Here is a 7,010-nt window from a genome sequence, read left to right as displayed (position 1 = left end):
GGCTCTGTCCCCCTGAAGATGGAAGTCAGGGCTGAGGCCTTGACTGTGTTGGTGCTGTTGGCTTGGAGTGTGGAAGGGAGGGCTAGCCGGGAAGTCCAGACAAGGCCCAGGTGGGCTTCCCAAAGCCCAGCCCACAGCATCCTGATGACAGGCTCATCCAGCCAAACAGCGCCCCCCCCCCCAACCCCCGAAGATGCAGCAAATGGGGAGTGGGGGAGGGTGTATTTAAGAGGCAGAGTTACTGAGTGAGATTTCTGGGCATTTTGACAGATTCTGAAAAACCGCCAAATTGTATGCTTCTGAACTATTTTATTGATTGGTGATTTCTCTTCTCTCTCCAAGTAGATTTAAACCTATTTAAGGCCAAGCATAGTACCCCTAAGTTCCCAGCACAGGACCTCACACATACTAAGTGCTCCTTAGAATTGGTTGCATGAATGATAAAATAATAAAATCATAGCAACAGTAGCTAATGTATATTGAGCATTCATGCACCAGGTGCTGTAGGAATTGCTGCATGTTCCTTATCTCATTTAAACCTTACAATTACTCTTATGAGGTAAATGCTATCTTTATTCCCATGTTACAGATAATGAAACTGAGGCTCAGAGGCGTTATGACACCAGGTTGGATAGAAAGACATGGAGGTGTGGAGAGAGGCAGAAGGGACATGGGTCAGGGGCTGTGTTGAGGCTCAGATGAAGTTTTCGATAGTAAAAAAAAGAAAGAGAGAAGAAAAAAGGCCCATGAGAGGGTCAAGAGAATCAGTTCTGGGAAGGTAGAGAAATCCCCCTGCTCTGGGCTGGTAAGTAAATACAATCAGAGGAAGAAGTTACTGATGTGGCACCAAGAAGACTCCCAACTCCTGTCCCACAGCACCTCAAAATATCTCCTGAGTTTCAAGAAAAGCCCTCTCCCTCTTTTACCCTTCTCCTAAAGTACAGTTCTCTGGACAGGACAATGTAGTGATCCAGGAGTCTCAGGGGCCAGTTACCTCCTAAGGTAGAGGTAAGGGCACAACACATAAGACAAGGGCACTAACCTCCGGAGGGTCAGTCGCCTGGGCCCCACCCTAGCAAGGCGCAGGCTGACTCAACTTCCTCAGCCATTTCCACAGGAGTGTTCCATCCTCCCTGGGTCATTCATCTCTAGCCCGGTGAGAGGCTTTGAGCTTAACTGCCCAGAGCCCTGAACTTTAGACTTCCCTATAGGAGAACACAGTGTGCTGAGGATGTTCTCTGAAACTTCTTTGGGACACAAATGGGGGGTCGGGGGTGGTGGAGGCAGGAGAGGAGGTTTGAAGAGCAGGAGGGAGTTGGAAAGGGAAGGCTGCTGGGCTGACGCTCATGTTTCCGCAGCCGGGCAGCAGGCGCTGGGAGGCCCAGGGGAGACTGGCTAATCCTCAGGATGGATGATGATGGAAGGTAGAATGGCAGGGGGTTGGTGAGAGGGAGGGCTTTAGTGCTGATGTGGTACTTCTGTCCGAACCAAAGTCCCTATCTTCTACACAGTGGGACCCATGGATTAGTTAAGGCCGAGCCACCCGTAGCTAAGGCGTATCAGGAAGGTGACCTGGACCAGCCAATCACGTTCTTCTCTTGCTAATTTAGGGCTGCTAGCTGTCAAACACTGATTTTTAGAATCAAGAGAAACAAATTCTTTGGATTTCCCTGGTGGTCCAGTGGTTAAGGCTCCGCGCTCCCAGTGCAGCGGCCCAGGTTCGAACTAGATCCCGCGTGCAGCAACAAAAATCCTGCGTGCTGCAACTAAGACGCGGCACAGCCAAATAAATAAATAAATATTTTAAAAAGTAATAACCTATTAAAGAAAAAGAACGAATTCTTCACTTCATTTTTCTTTTTTTGGGTTTAATTTTCTCCACAAAATCATATGGTAACATGATAAGACATCTATCACTTCAGTTTTGGCTTTCTCAGTGTAAGGGTAATTTTTGAAAAAAAAAAGACCAACCAACCATAAATTTCATCAGTTTTCCCTAGTGCTCCTCAATCATTTGATATTTATTTATTATTTTTTTAAATACCGTATTTCTTCTTTTTAAAAAAATTTATTTATTTTCTTTATTTCTTTGGCTGTGTCGGTCTTAGTTGCAGCACACGGGATCTTCGCTGAGGTGTGTGGGCTACTCTCTTAGTTGTGGTGTGCGGGTTTTCTCTCTCTGGTTGTGGCGTACGGGCTCCAGAGAGCATGGGCTCTGTAGTTTGTGGCACTCGGGCTCTCTCGTTGAGGTGTGCGAGCTCAGTAGTTGTGGCGCGTGGGCTTATTTGCCCTGTGGCATGTGGGATCTTGTGAGTGTGTGTGTGTGTGTAATGTCTTCATATGGCTTGGGTATCATGGTAATATTAACTTCATATAATGAATTAGGAAGTGGTCTTTCTTCTTTCCTCTTCTATCTCTTGGAAGAGTTTGAGAAGGGCTGGTGTTCATTATTCTTTAACGTTTGGTATAATTTACCAGTGAAGCCTTAGGCATTCTTTTTTGAAGAGTCTACCATGTTGTCAACCTTATTGATATCCCATTCTTCAATTCTAAGCTGTTTTAGACTAGCCCCTTATTGGTTGATTACTTTTGGGGTCATTTAAATAATATTATTGGCTTGGAGTGTTTTTTCTTTAAAAAAAAACCCAGAATAAATAAACGAACCAAATCAAACCAAAACCAAACAGTTTTGGTTTGGTAACCAAGAGGTTACCAGAGGGTAAGGGGCAGGAGGGAGGATGAAATGCATAAAGGGGATCAACTGCATGTTGATGGATGGAAACTTTTGGTGGTGAACATGCTGTAAGTGTATACAGAATTGGAAATATAATGTCCTACACATGAAAAGTATATAATGTTAAAACCAATGTTAACTCAATAAAAATACAGTTTTTTTAAATTAAAAAAATTTAAATTGCATTCTAATATAATGCCTGTCAACATCATAAGATGCTGCTTCTTTTGCAAGATTTAAAATGTCACTTTGCAATAAGTTGTCATCGTACCTGTACTTGGCATTGCTTTGCATTGCAGTTGAGATGTAAAAGGAAGATGCTAGTATTAAAGGAAAGGTGATATTTGAGTGGGGCCTCATTTCTCATTCACTAGTGAATATTTTTGTGTTCTGATGTCTTTGTTTACTACACAACATCATAAGTTTAGGGATTCAGATGATGACAACTAAGAATGCAAAAAGGCCCCTGAATTCTAAAACTACAAACATTGAAATACAGGGTGCTAAATTCAATAAATCAATGAAAGAAAAAGTCCACAAACAAACTCTAGAGATTAGCACATAGGGTGTTTATTAGGGGATGATTTTGGGACCAACACCTGTGGAAGGCAAGGGAAAGAAAGGAAAGGGAAGGAAGCAGGGCTGAGCAAAGGGAGAAGTCAATCTGTGGTAAGGGCCTAATAAAAGCCTCAGCCAACTGCAAGGTCACATGGGGGCTAGGATGGCCCTTCGGATTTGTCCTGCATTGGGGCAAAGTGTCTGGGCCTTTATAACCTCATGTTGGACCACTCCTTGGATGCAACCTGCCCCTGGAAGGAAGTGGGACCCTGGGTGAGGCAATTTTCTTTAGGGGAGGCAATCCCCAAAGCTGAGGCTGTTTTCTAGCCACTGGGGGGATAAGATCTTCATTCCTGAAGGGGGTTCTGGGAGGCACCTCATAGTGCTACCCGCAGATCTTAGTGCACATGAAGAACTTAGTATCTGTCGTAAGAGGGAAAGGAAAGCTTATTTGATAAATGATGCTGGAACAACTGATTATAAAGACATGGGGAAAATACACGATTAGATAGACCTTTACCTTGTATCTTACCCTTACATTAATTTCAGGTAGGTTAAAGAGTTAAATGAAAAAGAAAACAAGAAATATAGTTAAATATTTATCAGATAGAAGGAGGGGAAAGACATAGAAATAAGGTAAGATGATACTAAGGAAATGATCCATAGATTTGATTATATAAAAACAACAAAAACTTTATACACTAAATATTGCATGCAAAATTAAAAGGCAAACAATAATTGGGAACATATTTGCAATAAGCACAACCAAAATTTTTAATATAAGAGAGCTCCTGCAAATCAGAAAGAAAAACCCAATACTCCCATCAAAAGCACAATGAGATACCATTTCATACCCATTAGGATAGATATTGTAAAAAACAAACAAAAACAAAAACAGAAGAAAACAAAAAGTGTTAGCAAGGATGAGAAGAAATTGGAGCCCTTGTCCATTGTTAGCAGGAATGTAACATAATGCAGCTGCTATGGAAAATACTATGGCAGTTCCTCAAAAAACTAAACATAGAATTACCATATGACCCAAAAGATTGAAAGCAGGAACCTGAATAAACATTTGTGCACCCATGTTCATAGCAACATTATTCACAATGGCCAAAAGGTGGAAAAAGCCTAAACGTCCATCAACATTTAGGATGAATGAATAAACAAAATGTGCCACATACATACAATTAAATATTGTTCAGTCTTAAAAAGTCAGGAAATTCTGATACATGCTACAACATACCAACTTCCAAGACTGCTGAAGCTCAAGGATGAACCTTGAGGACATTATGCTAAGTGGAATAAGGCAGATACAAAAGGACAGGTGTATGATTCCACTTTTGTGAGGTGCCTAGAATAGTCAAATTCATAGAGATAGGAAGTAAAACAGTGGTTACCAGGAACTGGGGAGAGAGGGAATGAGGAGTTACTGTTTAATGGTACAGAGCTTCCACTTGGGATGCTGAAAAAGTTCTGGAATGGATAGTAGTGATGGTTTATACATAACATAAGTTTTATGTTATGTATATTTACCACAATAAGAAAAAGAGTTCAGGCAATTCACAAAACTACAATAAAATGACCTATAGATATATAAAAATATTTAATTTCATAAGTAATTTAAGGGGATATAAATTAAAAGATCAAGTTATCATTTGTCATCTATAAAATTGGAGAAATTATTTTACATTAATACCTAATTATAGTGTTAGTATTATGATATGGGTATGGTCATAATAGTATAAACATGCACAAACTCTCTAGAAAGCATTTATAAATTATGTAAAATATGTTTTATTTTAAATTTTCTTAAAATGTGACATACAAATTTTATTTAACAAAAGTAACAGGTAAAGTCAAACAGGCATTTATATTAAGAGAAAAACTGGCTAGAAGAAATTTTATCTTAACCACCTTATAGTTAACCTACCTGCAGTTGCATTTAACTGAGCTCTGTTGCTGTGAAGAATACAGCTCACGCACAGACATGGATGAACGATCTGTACATTTGTACATTTTCCAAGTATTCACTGAATACTACCTTATATACACATATACATTAAATTTGAAAAAGATTTAACTGATGATCCCCAGATATACTTCATTTTTGTTGACCTTTTGGAAGAGGTCGTATGAAGCGAAGGTGTGCTTCTGGCTTGTGAATCGTGTAATGAACCCAGCCTAGACTCCCAAGTCTCCTCCACTCCTCTTCAGACATCAGATGGGTTTAGGGTACTTGTTTGGAAAGTTCTCTGGGTAACATGACACGCCAGTACTCGTGGTGCTCATCGAAGTACTTGTCCGAGTAGCAGATCTGCTCATGGGCCATCCTGCAGGCGGGCACTGGGCAGCACAAGACTGGAATGACAGGACGCGAAGAGTGGACGCAGGCGAGAGACACGTCCAAGTCAGGTAAGGCAACGATTCGACTCTGAAATATGTTTTCAGTATTCGTATTCATTGGCCCTAAATCCAACTGTTAGGAATCTATCGTAGGGAAACAGTTGGAGATGCAGGCATGTGGATAACGGCAGAAGGCACCGCTGGAACAAAGAATACAATGAAGTGAGGGAACAAGTTCTGTGAATATATGTGGCAGAGAATTCCAGGGAAAGAGAAGAGCAAGTGTGAAGAACCCAGGACTGGACTATACCACGTGTGTTTGAGGAACAGCATGGAGGCCAGTGTGCCTGGCGAGCGTGGAGTGAGTATGAGGCTGAGTGTTGGGAAATGAGGTCAGAAAGTTAGTGGGGCCAGATCAGGGAGGGCCTTGAAGGCCATGGTAAGGACTTTGAACTTTACTCTGAGTGGGCAGCGAAGCAGTTGGAAGGTTCTAATCGGAGGCCATGATCTAAGTTTTAAAAGGACAGTTGCTGCATCTCAGTGGATTCCTCAGTTGGTTGGTGGTAGCAGATCTGAGGCTAATTGGTGGCACCCAAGTCACAGGCCTGTGTGTTAGCTGCAAGAGAGGCTTTGAATGCAAGTATCTGGCATTTTCAGGTTCAGTTGGGATGGAGAAAGTCTTTGCCCTTCATCAAGACTTACAGTTCAGGGATCCTCCAAACACAGAGGGGTTCAGATGCTCAGTGACTAAAATAAATGACAAATATCAGTTGTATGTAACAGAAAACCCAGTTATTTTCTCACATAATAAACAGCTCAGAGGGAGGCGGTTCAAGGCTGGGGCAGTGACTCAGTGTCATTATTGTCATTCTGTTCGTGTCCCATGTTGACTTATTGCCTAATGGGTCGAGGTGGACCAAGCCCAGCACGTCCAGGTTCAAAACAGGAAGAAAGGGGCAAAGCTGCACCAACTGTGTCTTTTCCCCCTTTTATCAGGAAAGCAAAAGCCTTTCTAGAAACCCTCAGACATCCACTTATGTCTCATTGACCAGAATTGTGTTGTGAAGCCAAACCTGGAAACAAGGGAAGATTTAGCTGCCTCCTCCCCCAAAGTGCAATTTTGTAACAACAACAAGGAAAAAATGGAGATAGAACAATGAACACCGTTTGCTTTGTTTAGCACTGAGCCTGAAAGGGTGAGTAGCATCACCCAGCTTCTCCCCCCGTGTTGCTCTAATCTCATGTAGTCTCAAACCTCTCAGGGGCAGGACCTCTCTGTCCCCAGCACAAGTAGGGGTATGGTTTGCTGTTGGAAGTGACGGTCACAGACGGCAGACAGGGCTGCTGAAGAGCCCCTAGCCCCCACTCTCCTCAG

General features: G+C 42.1%; 1 pseudogene; it reads right to left on the bottom strand.

Moving 5' to 3' along the window:
• Positions 1 to 5,387: 5,387 nt before the first annotated feature.
• LOC114890396 lies at positions 5,388 to 5,621 on the bottom strand (annotated as a pseudogene).
• Between the last annotated feature and the right edge of the window lie 1,389 nt (positions 5,622 to 7,010).

Source organism: Monodon monoceros, unplaced genomic scaffold (genome assembly GCF_005190385.1).
Source record: "Monodon monoceros isolate NGI ecotype Baffin Bay Population unplaced genomic scaffold, NGI_Narwhal_1 Super_Scaffold_11, whole genome shotgun sequence".
NCBI classification, from domain to species: domain Eukaryota; kingdom Metazoa; phylum Chordata; class Mammalia; order Artiodactyla; family Monodontidae; genus Monodon; species Monodon monoceros.
The sequence above is the reverse complement of the archived record's forward strand: the minus strand, read 5'-3'. Positions and strand labels throughout refer to the sequence as shown.